Source organism: Stylophora pistillata, chromosome 1 (assembly GCF_964205215.1).
Source record: "Stylophora pistillata chromosome 1, jaStyPist1.2, whole genome shotgun sequence".
Taxonomy (NCBI): Eukaryota; Metazoa; Cnidaria; class Anthozoa; order Scleractinia; family Pocilloporidae; genus Stylophora; species Stylophora pistillata.
In genome coordinates, this window is record NC_142519.1 from 51289885 (window position 1) to 51307551 (window position 17667).

The following is a 17667-nucleotide window of genomic DNA, read 5'->3' on the forward strand; positions in this document are numbered from 1 at the left end:
GTTGATAAAAAGTAAACTAAATGTGAAGAAAGACATTCTTCACCTTCAAAAGTATAGTTCTAAATAGCAATGTAAACAGATTCAATAAAATTGATATCGAATAGACATGCTTCATATGTGTTCCCCTTCCACAGTGACCAGTTAAAATACAAAAACGTTACGAGGATCTACAGACTCGCTCAAAATAACGCTTCGCTTGATTATTTTATCATAATAAGAATTCAATGTGAAATTGTCGCAAATCGTCGAAAAAGGAATGAATAATACTCTATAAATAGCCAGAGCAACTTCGACATGTTACCCCACGTATCATAGGCGATTTGTAAAATTATTTAGCAGAGAAATCCTTCAATTGGGAAAGAAGATATAGACAAGCGCGAAAGTCTTCAGGATCCTGCGCATGAGAAATGCGCAAGCCTAACGCCCCCATAGTGGCGTTATACAAAATCGCCTTTGTATCCTCTTTACACTATATTAGTAATACTTAGTAGTAATTCTAGTAGCACTGTGACGCAAAAATTGAACTCGACTCTCTACTCAAGCTGTTCTCTCGCACGCATCACTTCAAACTGAGTTGTGCAGTGTCTTCCCTGATGTTAATAGTTACTGGAACTTTTCACTCAAACGCTTTTCCATTGATTTACTCTTAAATGAGCTCAAAATGTATATGCGCTCGCTGACCGTGAAGACGGTTTGGAGAGACCTGTAGGCGACGTTCTACGACTATGACCCAGACCTCCTCTTCAAACAACAAGGCACCCTAGTACTCGTACGTGTTCTCGACAACAAGGCACTCTAGTACTCATACGTGTCCTCTCATAGCAAGATATGTGCACTTCTGAATGGAAAGAATGATTCTGACAAAGTTTAACTTTCGCATAAAGGTCCCTTTTCAAATCTGTACTGTGCCATCTGACAAATTCCTTCCAAAAGAACAAACGCTGCGGCCAGGACAAGCAAATGGAAGATCTGGCGGCTCTGAAACTGAATACAAAGTAGAGGAGTAACGGTTTCTAAAGAAACTGTGGCGCTGCATTGGTAAAAGGTATTACAAGATTTGATTTTATCATCTGAGTTGATTTTGTGAATTAGCCATTGTTTTCAAAGCTTACATTTCGAGCGTAGGTCAATAAAAATGAATTTAAAGAGTTAATAGGTAGACTTAAAGCCGCAAGGGCAGGACTTCGGTGAATTATCTAAACTATCTATCTTAGAAGAATTATTAGACATAATTCTAATACAGATATGATTTCCTGGTGATGTTTAGCAACCGAACTTCCAGTGCGCGGTTTGAGTTAAACCTGACGAAAGATAAAGAGCCCAAGAAACATTTAACAAAACTGATGATAAGAGCCGCAAAGGCTTGCTTACCCAGATGTCACACTTGCAGGGAAAAAATCTCTCAGGAATTCGAGTGGCACACGTAACGGCACTTGCAGTGTAGAGTAGACACATCAGAGCGACCCAGGCGCCCGCAGCTTGCCGGTACGCTAAAGTTACTCCATACAAACATATGAGATGTATTACAGGAATAAATCCGCAGTAGCCAAATCAGAGCATTATACCTGAAACGAACATTTCATGCGAAATCAAATTATGTTTCCATTGTCCATACCTAGTGCACATGACTAGCGCGCACCCAGCTTAACAAATTGGCGGAATATTCTTTCTGAGATGAGCTCTCCAGTGATGCAAATTGTCATTTTATTGTAAAGAGATATGGCCACTGAATAAGAATCGCGAATAAAATCTTCGAAAACGGTAACTGAGTACTTGCTGGTACATACAAAATTATGGTTTTATTTGAAACTGAAGTGAGAATGGGTATGAAATAATAATATAAAAGAGCCAAAGGACACTTATTCTTTCTAGTTCAAGTTTCCATAACATTGTATATCAAAGATTTTCAATGCAGGTTTTATTTTCAGAGAAAGATCAAGTTCTACATAGAAGAGGCTCTATTCGCTGTTGTACATACCTAGTGCGCATGACTAAGGCTCTATTCGCTGTTCTTCAGGCACTGTATCTGTGCTCAATCGCATGCGCATGCGCCTCCAGAAATATTTTATGAATGTATCATCATTTTTGTTATGTAATACCGTCGCTGTGACACTCTCTTTTCAAATAAATACAATAAGGTTTGCCAATTAAAAGTAATTTTCGAAAGAATTTCATTAGTTTATATGTTTTACAAAAAAAAAGAAAGAAATAGCTTGCCGCAATGTGAAACATTAGGCACCACTCGCATAGCCAACCAGTCTATATTGATAAGACCTGATAGCTTTATTCAATCCTCATCCAATCAGATGGAAAACTAAAACAAACGCGGCGTTTTCCCGCGCTTTAAGCAGTTTGCGGGTATCTACTTTGAACTCTTATTGGCCACTGATAATGTAAACCTTTGTTTTGATTGGTCGCTGAGATTATTATTATTTATCCTTTTGTTTTTGGACACTTAATTGAAAACTGCTATATTAATTGAGTTTTGAACGACAAATTTACCTGCTCTAAATATTCAGTAATGGAGCGCACTGAATTTGTCCCATACGGAAACAATGATGCAGATCACACCAAGAGAACAGATCATTGACATGTATACACTCTTCAAAACTCTTGAATGGTAGAAACCATAATATAACGGAGGTAGAAATGATCCCATGATAAATATTGCTCTCCCTGCGTAATGGAGCCTTGAAAATCAAATGGAACAAAGCACATCAACATTTTATCAAACGAATTTATATACGGCTCGCACAAATACGGGTCGGACAAAGGGAATTCGTTGAAAAACAAATAAGACAGAATTCCAATAAGACTAGAGGTAATGAATAAATGAATTTTATATATTCATTGTATCTGATTTATCATCACGGGTTTATTACGAATCAACTTAACGGCCTGCTCCCAGTTGGCTTGTTAGCTCAATTGGTAGAGCGCTGCACTAGTATCGCAGAGGTCAGTGGTTCGAATCACGTACAGGCCTGATTTTTTTCAGGTCTGATTTTCGCTATTGCATAAATAGCGCTATCTACTTCGAAGGATCGTGCATCATACGAACACTAGAAGAATTCGGAAAACAATCAGGTCATGTATTCCAAATACGGCTCGCACAGAGGGAATTCGTTTAAAAACAAATAAGACAGAATTCCAACAACACTAGAAGCATTTGGAAAACAAACAGGTCATGTATTCCAAAACAGCCCATGAATGTCAAGAGTTTTACTAAAGATGATCAAGCCGTAGCAAACGAATTTAACAAGTTCTTTAGCTCGGTTGTGAAATCTACGATAGAAAAAAATCAACTTCTCGCTAACAAATTTAATTACACACCCGCTCCGGACACCTTCATTCCGAGAAACTAAGCAACTTCAGAACAGTTCTCTTTCACCACGGGGGAATGCTCTCAGGTTACAGACGTTGTTAATTCAATACCTAACAACAAAGCTCCAGGAATTGACAAAGTACCACTTCGTGTAATTAAAGAGAGTTTGCCGCAGACCATCGCTCCTTGTATCACCTCCATCATTAATGCCTCTCTTGAAAATGGTTTTTTTCCAGCTTCTTGGAAAATTTCCGAAGTTTAGCCAATTCTCAACAATGGAGATCACGAAGAAGCTAACAACTATAGACCAATATCGCTGCTCCCAATACTCTCTAAGATATGCGAAAGAGCGGCATTAAATCAGCTGTCTTCATATTTAACTACTAATCAAAGAATATCAGCGAAACAAAGCGGCAACAAAAAATGGCATTCAACTGAAAAAGCACTGATCTCTACTACTGATTTTATTCCTCGCGCTATCAACCAGAAAAAAAATCACTGCAATCGTATATCTTGATATGAGTAAAGCCTTTGACACTATCAACCACGTGATTCTTCTAAAGAAACTAAAGGACTTTGGTTTATCATCTTCTGCACTTCAATGGTCGAAAGCTGTCTTTCTCAAAGAAGACAAGCAGTCCGCATCAACTCTGTATTATCTGATAGATTACCAGTAGTCAGTGGTGTACCGCAAGGGAGTGTACTAGGAGCATTATTATCTATCATTAGCATTTATGTAAATAACCTGCCAAACATCTGTCAGGATGGTTCAACTGAATGCTATGTGGATGACACAAAGCTTCTGTTATCCTTTTGTGCGAATAATTCTATTCAAGCTATAGAAAGAGTGAACTCTGCTCTGCAACGGATATGCGATTGATGTTTCGACAATTGCTTAATGCTTAATCCTGAGAAGACTAAACTGATGGTCTTTGGCAGTCGAAGTATGTCTCTTAAAGTGCCAGACTTTAAATTGTCCCTGCTTGGAAAGGAAATCATCCCAGCTCGAACAGTCAGAGACCTTGGTGTTACTTTCGATCCCACACTATCCTTTGACAATCATATCTCTGCCACTGTCTCATCTTGCATGTGGAAACTATCCCAACTGAGCCGCATTAGATTCGCTTTGAACAAAGATCTGCTTGAAACTATCATTAACGCAGCTGTTTTTAGTAAGATCTACTACTGTTCGTCAGTATGGTTGTCCACATCAGCTTGTAATGTTCATAAGCTACAATATGTTCAAACTTTTGCCGCTCGAATTATTTACAATGTAAAGAAGTATGATCATATTTCTTCCACATTAAGGAATCTACGCTGGCTACCGGTAAAAACCATCCTGTACTATCGTGATGCTACCTTATTATTTAAATGTATAGCGGGCCAAGCGCCTGAATATTGGAAATCCGAGTTTGTAACAAGAGGCAGCGTACCTGGGCGTATAACTAGGAACTTTCAACAACTTAACATTCCCCTTTTTAAAACTACAACAGGTTAGAGGACCTTTTATTATAGAAGTGTAGCCATCTGGAACAAACTTGACCCAAGATTGAAACTAAATGAAAAACCAGGTTCTTTTAAGAGAGCCTTTATTCTTTTAAAAAAGCTTTGAAAAGGAATCTCCTGAATGACTCTTTATTTAAATAAGCATTCTATTTTTAAGTTATAAGTAATTTATGTTGTATATAACGGGTTATTAGTTAGTTTTGTATGTTTAGTACCAAGTATGTAAATTATATAATTGTTCACTGAAAAGCCCCAGACCGGGATGTGTTCAATGAAATGTATTTATGCATATATGTAATTTCGTAAGTACATCATCTTAGACTTTCTTGTAGAAACTGAAGGAGGAAATGGCTTACTAGCTGGACAGGGTAACTAACTAACAACTGATTTGTAGACCGGTCAAACAGCGGGTTGACTATGTAGCCTGCTAAATGATCACCTGGCTGAAAAGCTGAGTAAATGATAGTATGACTTGCTTACTGACTGAAGGGCTGACTGACTTTAAGACTGGCTTACTGACTGACTGGCTTACTGACTGACTGACTGACTGATTGACCGACTGATTGATTGACTGACTGATTGACTGACTGACGGACTGATTGACGGACTGACTGACTGACTGATTGACCGACTGGTTGACTGACTGACTGACTGACTAATTGACTAACTGACTGACTGACTATGTTACTGACTGACTCACCGACCGACTGAAAACGAGATTTTGTTTGACCGATTCGTTAACTGATTGAATGACTGACTAACTGCTGTCAGACGGAGATTGACTGACTGACTGACCGAACCGAATGAGTGTTTGAATAATGTAACAATTATGTGACTGACTTTATTTCACGCTGGCTTTTTTTTTCGCTCATCTCCTTTAACGTTCGTTTTATTAAAGAAACGCGGATATAATCGAGACTCCATTAAGACAAGATTTACGAATGAACCCAGTTCAAGCCTCCGAGTGACTGCGCCATTCCTCAGCGTGGAAAACTTTGACATGTTAAGTTACAGAAATACAGGCAACCTTACCTTCGAAAAATGGTCTTGGGGACCGTCTTTGCCGGAATGGCAGTAAACAGTGTGAAAAATCCAGTAAACTCCCAAACAAAAGATTGCGCCGAGAAAGAAGCAGCTAAAGACAAGTTTCTCGTGCCAGTCTCCAGGGAATGGATTAGCGACAGTGACGAGTCGCACAAGCATGTACGATGTAATACACACAAACACAATAAAACCAATCAAATGAGTCCAAATATTTATTACCCGTTTCACTGTGAAGTTTGAAGATACTCTTAAAGCAGTATCTAAAACATGGCATCGGTGGTCTGTGGAAACTGGATGAAAATTAACTTCCGCAAGGCCAGTCTGGTAGTTCAGAATGGGTCAGAAGGTGTTTTTCATTATGATATACCAACTCTGACTCCTGGCGAAATGATTTCTTCCTCTGCAACACCATTCCTAGTCTCTTGTGAATTTTCTTTTGCAGCGTTTTGCTTTCTTTCGTGTCTTTGAGGAGTACCAGTCATGTCTTTTCAACAATATAAGCCTCCTTTGAGCTCGTAAGTGTGTACGATCCAACAGAGAAAGCCCAATCCTGCCCAGTAGGCAAACATCAAATGAATACCTACAACGCCGGTTTAAGAAACCTAAACAGTACTGACTATAGGTCATTGTATTCAACATCTTCTCGCGCGCGTTTATGCAAATTACGATTCTAGGTGCTATTATTTTACCCAGTAATTCAAACCTGTCCTTAATTTTATAACAATGATTTCTTGAATTAGCTTATCAAATGGAAACGCGCAGCTGAAATCACGTTACCTCAACAATGCTAATGATTGAATCCATAGAAAATATTGTCTCTAATGACGCTATAAAATTAACTTCAGCTTAAGGATGTAAACTTTTCTCTCTTACTTTAATGTATCAGCGTTTGGCATAAAATAAAGTCTCAAGAGAAAGTGTAAAGTTCAGTTATTCGAACGACTCAGAGATGTGTTGCAAAACAATTCGATTTACAATACCATTCAGTGTTGTGATAAAGATTATCCTCGAGCTGTCACTTAATTGACCAAACCATCAACCCGGATATAAAAAATCTCCCTATTATCTTTCCGTGTGTAGTTGAATTACCTTTAGTTAGCAAGCAGTTTGTCGCCTCAGTTCACTGATGCTTGTCTGCACTGTGGTTCAAATTTATAAGAATTATACTGCTCCTTACGCACTCATTTGAGCAACTGAAGGATAAAGATATTTTCCGAGCATTTAAGACCTTAAGTTTATGTTGATTTCCTTTCTTGGTTTCATCGCTTCTGACTGTTAACCGACAACAGAAAGATTGCCCGGTCTTACCGGAGTCTTAATCTTTTCAGAACCATAGACAATGTTCAATAAATCATTCAAACGCATTACTAAGCGGTACGGATATTTTCATTCTTATGGTTTTTTAAGGTAATAACTTTGAACATATCCTTAGTTTTTATAGATATCCTTACTTATCGCTTGGCTGTAATAAGAAATTATTAAATTTAAGCTTCCCTTTTGGGTTATTGAGGAAAAATACACAAACAGTGTGGCGATAAACTTTGGTGTAACTGAACCTGCGTTTCATTACCACAGACTAACCAACCGATTAAAAGCCTCCTTATTTTGTGTCTATTTTTTTCCCAAACCGGCAATAAAAATTTTGCTAAAAAGAGAAGAGAAAGCAGTCCACCACTTTCTCGTATTTTGATATTTCCAAAATATTTGTCTTTCAATTTCCTCCAAAAGAAAAGAAAAACATTAATATTCAATTCAGTACCACCTTACGAAACATTAACAGTTCCCTTTGTGGTTTCACAGGAGCTGGTTCCCAAAGCAACATGAAGAACCATCGTAATTACATCAACAGTCTTTCGCAGAAAAATTTGAATATTCCATGTCAAACACTAAAGGCCCACTTTTTCTAGTCAGTTCATTGTATTTCTCCACCATTCAATCGGCGTTCCAGAGATTTCAGTTTGCTTCTTGGTGAAGTGGGATGATTGGTATAATGTTAGAATCGATTCATCAACGAAGTCGAGAATCCAGTTAAGACCAAATAGCCTTATTGGCCTAGCAAACCCAGTGCAGGTTTAGTGAGTCTTTTCAGGTCGGGACAGCATCAAATAACACCCATGCACGTATTGCGGGCGCACAGTAAGCTCGCTCCGCGAGTTGCTCTTGCAGTCAGCTGCATTATAATCGGACTCTTTCCGAGTTCTCAAACTTCACACTTTCTAATTTTGGGATTTACCTGCATGAGAATTGAAAGTCATTTATATCTCAAAGGCTTCACAATTGTAATCAATTTAGAACAGAAGCCTGGTCTCAAGGTATCCCGGCTCGAAAACGACTAAACTTCTTCTCCTGATTGGACATTAGTAAAATATATTTGAAAGAAAATTTAATTGATCCAAATATCGCCCGGATTATTTCATTTTGACGAGAATATTGTCTTTCAATGCACGAGTTTATATATTTTGCCTGACTTAAGTGTCAACTAATTTCGTTGTATTAATATTTCCTGCTTTCAGATCCAGCTTTGAACTTGGCCCTCCCCAGCGTGTATTGAACTCATGCTGGAGCAGTCATCACCCGAGTTTTGTTTTCGAAAACATTACTTTGACTCCAGGTTTATCTTTCTCTAAATCAAGAGCCAATAATTGGGACAGAGAGCGAATCTGAGGGCGTGGCCGGGATATGTGAGTTTCACTAAAGTTATTTTTAGAGTTACAATTAAACGGAAGTCTAATTCCTGAGACGTCCGCACATCTTAATTGAAGCGCGCCAGCCCTTGAATTTATAATATTGTAGCGAAAGTCGAAACCGTGTACCTCCCTGTTAGAACGAAATGTGTTACTTTCGTCACCACCCCCCTCGGGGTGGTTGTTGTTGTGTGTGTAATAAAGACAACATGGCCGCTTGTTGTGTTCGATCAGTACGTTAGAAATTAAGTGCCTGCGGACCCGAAAATGGACTTATCACATTGGCGGTAGCGGTGGTCCACTCCTATCAGGTCAGACAATCCTTTCAAAACAGATTTGGAGGCGCTTAGCCCGTTTTTTGTACGATCGGAGGTCGGGAATAGCACACTTCCAGCGACCGAAACACCACGTGCTTCGACTTCAAAGTCACCAGAGGTCGAGGATAGCACACTTCCAGCGACCGAAACACCACGTGCGTCGACTGCAAATCCATTCCGACGTAACGATGCTGACTTGTTAACCCTCGCAAAGTCATCAGAGGTCGGAGATAGCACACTACTTCCAGCGACCGAAACGTCACGTGCTTCGATTGCGAATCCATTCCGGCGTAACGATGATGACTTGTTACCCCTCGCAAAGTCACAAGGGTTGACGGTGGTCCGTCAAACAAGGAAACCTGTTAAACTACCGGAAGATTTCGATGGAAAACAACCCCTGAAAGAATATCTGATGCATTTTGAGCGCTGCTCGATCGTCAATGGATGGACCGAGGAAGAAAAGGCGATGTTTCTGGCCGCCAGTCTTCGTGGTGACAGTAGGAAATTATTAAGTGGACTCACGGATTCAGATTGTCAACAATACGACAAAATTGTGGAGAGATTGCAGCTACGATTTGGCGTGGAGAAACAAGCCGAGTTACATCAGGCCAGGCTGTTAAATCGTCGACAATTCGAAGGTGAGAGTTTACAAATGTTAGCTACAGATATTCGTTCAATGGTAGATCTAGCATACCAGGATTTGGGTGCTTCCGTGCAGGAACGTTTTGCTGTCCAACATTTTTATTGATGCTTTGAGTGATAAGGATGATAGGCTATATCTTAGACGGGAAAAACCGGGAACTCTCGACCAAGCCCTTTCCCTAGCTAGAGAGTTGGAATCCCTCCGACTTCTAGACAACAATAATTCTTTCAGACGGGTGGGTAGTAAAGTCAGAGCCATGGAAACAGAACGAACACAATTGCAAACAAAGGTGGATGGGCTTAGGCTTCAGATAGACCAGCAACAACAGCAATTAGAAGCTCAGCAAAGCATCATCACGCAATTGAATGAATTTCTTGCAAACCAACTACAGCCACAGGGAAACCAAACCAGAGGATGGGAATGCTGGCATTGTGGAAAGAGGGGACACATGAGAAAAGAATGCCCTAAACGAAGGGGACGACCGGCAACTGACCAGTACTCGAGAAACGGGAACAGGGTGTCCTCGAGGGCCCAGTAGGATACCTGGACAGTCATGGGCCTCAAAGTTCTAACACTGCAGTTAACAATCTTAAAGAGGGTGGGAATGTGACAGTAGTACCTAATCGGAGATCTCGCCCCTATGGACTTTATGTCATTGGGTTCATAGGACAGTGTAAAGTTGTTTGGCTGGTAGATACGGGTGCCGTGAGAAATGTTTTATCCTATGAGTGCTACAAGAGGTTACCTGAGGATGCTAAATTCCCCTTACGTGAAGATGGCTCACAAGTGTTTGTGGCAGACGGGCGCAGAACCAATACGTATGGCACAGGGGAGATTACTATAAGGATAGGAACTCAAGATGTAAGCTTACGTGTACTGGTAGCCGACATTGAGGACTCTGCCATATTAGGCATGGAATTCTTGTCTGATGTAGATGCAAAGATTGACCTAGTTCAGCAACAACTTCTTATCAATGGAGAGGAAATTGACTGTTGTAGTGAGAGTTTCCAGCAACTTAGTCTCAGATGTGTAACTCGCCGTGTTGTAGTGATAGAACCACATTGTGAAGCAGTAATTCCAGTTCATCTTATCCACCGACAGTCCAAAGCTGAAAATGCTAATCAAGGATTGCGAATCCTAGAGCCCTGTGGCAACCGTCTACAAGACAAAGGCCTGTATATTGGAAGGACTCTGGTTTCTGCAGGAGATAACGGCCTTGTACCAGTGCGAATTCTTAACACTGCTGACAAAACGCAAACCATCGGTGCTCAGACTGTGGTAGCTGTGGCCAAACCAGTTTCCAACGTGGCAGAGCTGGAGTATCCTGAAATTAATTCTCAGGGCTCCACAAGTGGAATTGACCAAAGCCATAGGAGGGCGGAGGAAAGTGGAGACCTGTTACCAGATCCACTCAGAGAACTTTGGCGGCGCAGTTCAGAACAGTTGACCGAAGAAGAAAGCCAGGCAGTTGCTGGACTCTTACACCGGCATAAAGACGTATTCTCCTTATCAGAACAAGATCTTGGCAGAACCAACCTAGTGACACACAATATCGACACAGGCGATGCAAGACCAATCAAACAGCATCCTCGCCGCACATCACCATCGAAACATGCGGAAATTGAGAGGCAGGTGGAGGACTTGTTACAACGTGGAATTGTGAAGAAATCCAACAGTCCGTGGTCATCTCCTGTGGTGTTAGTCACCAAGAAGGATGGCTCGCAAAGGTTCTGTGTAGATTACAGACAGGTCAACGCAGTAACAGTCAAAGATGCTTACCCGTTGCCAAGGATTGATGACTTTCTGTGTTCTCTTTCCGGTGCAAAATGGTTCTCCACCTTGGATCTGGCATCGGGGTATTGGCAAGTCCCTATGGACCCAGCTAGCAGTGGTAAAGCAGCCTTCCTAACCATTTCTGGTCTCTACGAGTGGAATGTTATGCCTTTCGGTCTCACTTCATCACCAAGTACCTTTGAAAGATTAATGGAACTGATCTTAGCAGGGCTAAGGTTTGAGACCTGCCTTATCTACCTTGATGATACAATTGTGTATGGGAGAACTTTTCAAGAGGAACTGGAGCGTTTAGAGGAAGTGTTCGTTCGCTTTGCATCAGCTGGACTTAAGTTAAAACCAAGCAAATGTCTGCTGTTCCAGAAACGCGTCGCATATCTTGGCCATATTGTATCTGAGAAGGGCATCGAGACTGACCCTGCGAAGGTTAAACGAGTTCATGAGTGGCCAGTACCTGAGAATACAACTGAAGTAAAGAGCTTTCTAGGACTTGCCAGTTACTATCGACGTTTTGTTCCAAATTTTGCCCTGGTAGCCAGGCCTCTTCACAAACTGACTGAAGTAAATGTTGACTTTACTTGGACATCCGAGTGCCAGGTGTCGTTTGATACCTTGAAGACCTTGTTGGCCACAGCTCCGGTCTTGTCATACCCAGATTTCACTGCGGAGTTCATACTTGACACTGATGCCAGCAACCATGGTATTGGAGCCGTCTTGAGTCAGTTAAAGAATGGGGTGGAGCATCCAGTTGCTTATGCGAGCAGAACGTTGACCAAGGCCGAGAGAAAATACTGCGTTACGCGGAAAGAGCTGCTTGCTGTTGTGGAGTTTGTGAAGCAGTTTCGTCATTATTTGCAGGGGCCGAAGTTTCGCATAAGGACTGACCACGCCCCCCTTCGCTCAGTGCTTAAAGTCAAGGAACCAGAGGGACAGTTGGCAAGATTGATAGAGTTCCTCAGTGTGTTTACATATGAGATTGAGTATCGAGAAGGCCAACGACATCAAAATGCTGACGCCATGTCACGAAGACCTTGTAACGATGGTTGCAAATGGTGTAAGGAGTGGAAGAAGGTTGAGCAAGTGATTAGTGTTGCTGTTCAGACGGATGTTTCCCAGGGTAGGAGTGACGAGTTTGTAAAGGAGCAAACGGAAATTCTTCACGATAAGCGAGGTGGAGCAGAATTGTCGTCAGCTACTACTGAACGTTGCTTTACCAATGATCAGCCTGAAACTTGGTGCAAAACGATCAAACTGGAACTAACGTGGACTCGAGAGTACCTTCATGAGCAACAAGCAGCAGATCCTAGCCTAAAGGTGATATTACAGTGCAAAGGTGCAAGTGCAGTCCGACCGAAGTGGGAAGATGTCTCTCCATATGACCGCACAGTGAAGGCACTTTGGGCCCAGTGGGACCAACTGGAAATCCGAGATCAAGTGCTATGCCGGAGGTGGGAAGAGGGAAGTGGTACTAGAATACAGTACCAGATTGTACTTCCAAGCAACCTGCAAGAAACGGCGCTCAGAGCTCATCACAACCATACAACTGCAAGTCACAGGGGTGTCAACAAGACACTGGGAGCGCTTAGAGCTCGGTACTACTGGCCAGGCCTAACTTCACAAGTCAAGAGATGGATCAAAGTTTGTCATGAGTGTGGTGCCAAGAAGAGCTGGGGAAGGAAGCGACGTTCGCCTCTGAAGCAATACGTGGTTGGTGCTCCGATGGAACGTCTTGCGATGGACATACTTGGACCACTACCTCAGACACCTCGTGGTAATAAATTTGTTCTTGTTGTAACCGACTACTTTACAAAGTGGACTGAAAGCTATCCTATCCCGAATCAAGAAGCTGTTACAGTAGCTGAAAAGTTGGTGGGTGAGTTCGTGTGTCGTTTTGGAGTTCCTCGGGAGTTACATAGTGATCAGGGAACAAACTTTGAGTCCAAAGTCATGGCTGAAGTGTGTAAGCTCTTGGATATCGAGAAAACTAGAACCACCCCATTGCATCCACAGTCAGACGGACAGGTGGAACGGTACAATCGAACATTGGTTGAAATGCTGCGAGGAAAACTTAAAGAAAGTCAAGAGGACTGGGACTTACAACTTCAACCTTGCATGATGGCCTACAGAAGCTCTGTGCATGAGTCTACGGGGGAAACCCCAAACATGCTAATGCTTAGACGTGAAATTGAAGTCCCACTTGACCTAGTCACTGAGTCAACTCCAGATACGCCGCCTCTGTCAACTGAGTATGCATTAGCTCTTCAACAGAGACTGTCTGGCGCCCACGAGGTAGCACGACGACATCTCGGAAAAGCAGCAGAACGGCAGAAGAGAAACTATGACAAACGAGTGTCCAGTAAGCCTTTCCGGGTGGGAGACAGCGTCTGGCTGCACAACGTACGCCAAAAGAAAGGCAGGAACCCCAAGTTGGATTATCCGTGGGAAAGGCCTTATTTGGTGGTGTCTGTGTTGTCAGATGTAACCTATCGTATTCAAAAAAGTCGAAGGGCAAAAGCTAAAGTTATTCACGCAGACCGACTCAAGCCATATCTCGGACCAGCATTGAGGAGCTGGATTTCGGAGGAAGGAGAGACTGTTACGCCTGTATCCCAAGTTGCGAGTGTTGGAGAAATTGAGCCTGTTATCCCGGGTGGCTCTGTTCCAACTGTGCTGAGGGAAGGTGTTCTGGATGGCAGCATTGCCGTGGAGTCTCAGAATTCTGTTCATGGTAGCACCCAACCTGATTCAACAACAATGTCCGAGAAGCCTGAATCTGATGTGGAGAACACTGACGATGAAGCAGACACGGGAAGGGATACAGATGCAGAGATACCTGCTGATGCCCTGCCAGTGGTTCTAGTTGTAGACCAACAGGGCGTGTTGGAGAAGGACAGTGGGACCCCTTCCCGAGGAAGCCTACCACATAATGTACGGACACGTCATGGAAGGGAGCCGAGAGAACCAAATCGTTACGGTGATTGGGTCTAACCCCTTCATTACCTTGGACATTGAACACTCAAATAGACTTTTGAAGAGTTTCTTAAGCGTGATAGACAGAAGGAACTTTGAGTGACATTAGTTTCTGTTGTTTACTGATCAGTGCTTGTTGTTTTAGAAGAACTTTACAAGACGTTCAGAGCTGTTGTTAAATTGTTGACTTTATTCGTTCCTGTTAGAGTGGTTAGCACCGTGACACTGAGGACAGTGTCTCTTAGGAGGGGGAGCATTGTAGCAAAAGCCGAAACCGTGTACCTCCCTGTTAGAACGAAATGTGTTACTTTCGTCACCACCCCCTTCGGGGTGGTTGTTGTTGTGTGTGTAATAAAGACAACATGGCCGCTTGTTGTGTTCGATCAGTACGTTAGAAATTAAGTGCCTGCGGACCCGAAAATGGACTTATCACAATATGCATAGTAATGGCGACTGTTGAATATTCAACATGACCTTGTATTCGACCGCGTTTTACAAGCGTCTGGATTTCGGCATAAATATACCGGATGAGTCTATTGAAGGGCCTGGTGAGTGCGTTCCACAAAAAGAAGTTGCAGAAAGCGGTCCTACTCGTAAGCGCAAGATAAGCGAGGTTTTGTCTTCCGAAGAAGACTCCAATTCTGTTTCCTTCGGCGGGAAAGCCGTGAGAAGAAGTCCGCGTCTCGCGGTTAAAGCTTTAAAAGGTCTTCTTGAAAAGAAACAGAAGAAAGCCAAGGAATTATCCCAAGAGCAGTATCTTCGGGAACTCAGGACCTCCAAAGAAGTGCAGATATTAAAAAAGCTGGAGGAAGAAGTCTATCAACTTGACGCTTCGCTGCACTGTGAAATGGAAGCGATATCCGGCCATCACCAAAGTAACTCTCAGCGTCTTTCCTCGCAAGGAGAGCACCTTCAGTGAAAAACTTGGCACGTACCATCCAGTAAGATTTCTTATCTGTCCATCAGGACATTATAAATTACAGGTATTCATCCATAAAACTGTCGACGAGGGACAAGTTGACTTGAACGATCGATTGTCTGTGGAGCGAGTGATTGAGGTTCTTCGACCACATTCAGGTTTTGATATGTGCCCTGGAATTTCAGACTACGATGCTATCTTCGCGGATATTCGCATTCAACCACCAAACGTGAAAGAAGAGCTTTGGCCTTGGAGACACATAAGTGCTAGAAAGTGCAAGTTGTGGCACAAACCGAGGAAGCTGGATTTGGCCGACGAAATGTGCGTCATATGCAGCGAGTGTAGACTTGCGAGGAGACAAATGCTTGTTGTTCGTGACAGAAGAACGAGCTTGCTAGAAGAAGAGCGCATTGAAAGACAGCAGGCGTCGTCCAAAGTTAGATTGTCTTGCTTGAGCCCGGAAGCCAAAAATTGAGGCATGAGAACGTTCGAAAAGAGCGAAAGAATTTGATAAGAATTGCGGAGCGAATGATCAGTAGAACATCTGTGACAGTCAACCAACAACAGAATAGCGAACTGGTGAAACTAGTTCAGTCAATTGAATAGTGCAGTGAAGGACAAGAAGGTTTAGCGAAAGTAGTGGAAGAGGCTGACAATCACAAGCCCGGTACTGGAGCGGTTATCCGTGAAATGTGGCAGATGGAGAAGGAATCATTTTTCAAGGACCAGGCCAAGAATGGTAACTCAAGAAGTTTAAGCTTCCTTTTTTCAAAAACACAAAGTAAACATCATTTATTACCATATTTCACCAGAGTTACGGTATGATACTCAAAAAGTCGTATTTCTTTCATACTATTTTAAAAACAAAGTGTGGTAGTAAAGCAGGTAGTTTGTAAGACAAATTAACTCACATGTACAAATGTACAATCAGTGAAAAATACTCTTTGATACCAGTCGATTAGCAAGTAAAGTGATACTCATTATGCCACCCTTTTAAATTGAAATCATTGGTCGGAACCTTAAAAAACGCTCATCAGAGCTCGCTGCGTTTCCTTTTGCCTTAACTATATCTATATAGACTATGTACGATGAATGAAGATTGGCAATAAATAAATGTATCCGTCTAAAGCAGAGTGTTCTTTTTCGATTTTAAGAAAATAATATTCGTTCGCTATCCGCTTATTTACATGTCGGCCATGTGCATAAATATATTTTTTTTCTGTTTATGTCATTCCCCATCGCGTCATTTCTTTTTCTTTCTTCTAGAAACTGGCAGACAAAGTAATAGGTGGTCGTCTGCAACGATAAGAGTTGATAAGTTTATTATTTAATTAATTTTTATATGCTTTTCCAGAGAAATTTTTGCCAGAAACATGCATCAAAGGCATGAATTTACCAGTATAGTGTTGCCCTGTATACAATAGTCCAAATATCAGAACAAAAACAACCAAAAAAAATTGCTTGACAATGTGTCATAAACATAGAAAAAAACTCTTGGTCTATTTCTTGATTTACATATAAAAGGGAAAAGGAGACCATATAATTTGTGTTCTATACAATTTAATGTACTGTACATAAATGATTTTGTGTAGTTTCACTTCTTTTATTTAATAGCTCTTGCTATCTATGCCAGAATTCAAGCAGCATTTCGTGCTGTTCGAGACCTAGGCATCCTGCAAGTACCGTGCACCAAATATCTTCAACGTATCATTAGCAAAAATGCTGATGGGCCTTGGATCCATGAAGACTACATTGCTCATCAAAGGCAAGATTATGAAAATTTCACCAAAATACAGGTTGATACAGGAAATAAAAGACCATTGGGCATTGGTGTCCTGGTTTTTGATGAGACAAAGGCTAGTAAAAGCAACCATAATAAAGTCTTAATATAAAAATAAATAAATTAACAAATATAGCTGCTGGTTCATGTATTTCTGGGTCTTTTTCTTTTGTTCTTTCTTATAATTATATCAGGCCTTATTTAAAGAAAATTTTTATACAGTAGAAAATCTTTACACTTGTAAAGGTCAGCTAAGTAAGTGCGGAAAATTAAAACCGTGAATTTCTGGATGTTCAAATTGGCAAAAGTTAAACACAGGACAGAACAAAAAATTAAGTCATTGCTTTAGTGCAATCATCTTTAGTGCAAGCAATTTAACAGTTACTTCAACAATGCAGCGATAATTAATTTAGTTGATTTTACCTGGAAGCATTTACTTTACATGAAACACAGGTGCAGTCAAAGATTTGGATATATCAACAAAGTTGAAATGGTAAATTGGCCACTGTAATGATTAGAAAAGCTGACGTTTCGAGCGTTAGCCCTTCGTCGGAGCGAGTAGAGGAATTGTGGGTTGTGTGTGCTTTTAAAGGCAGAAAATGGAGCTACGTTATTGGTGGGAGCATGGCAACAAGAAAAACATGAATAAATTAGTGGAATGAAAAGCGTTCGTTGATCCCTGTGGGATTTA

General features: G+C 41.5%; 1 pseudogene; it reads right to left on the reverse strand.

The window, feature by feature from the left end:
- Positions 1 to 601: 601 nt before the first annotated feature.
- LOC148742983 (adiponectin receptor protein 2-like) lies at positions 602 to 6284 on the reverse strand (annotated as a pseudogene).
- Between the last annotated feature and the right edge of the window lie 11383 nt (positions 6285 to 17667).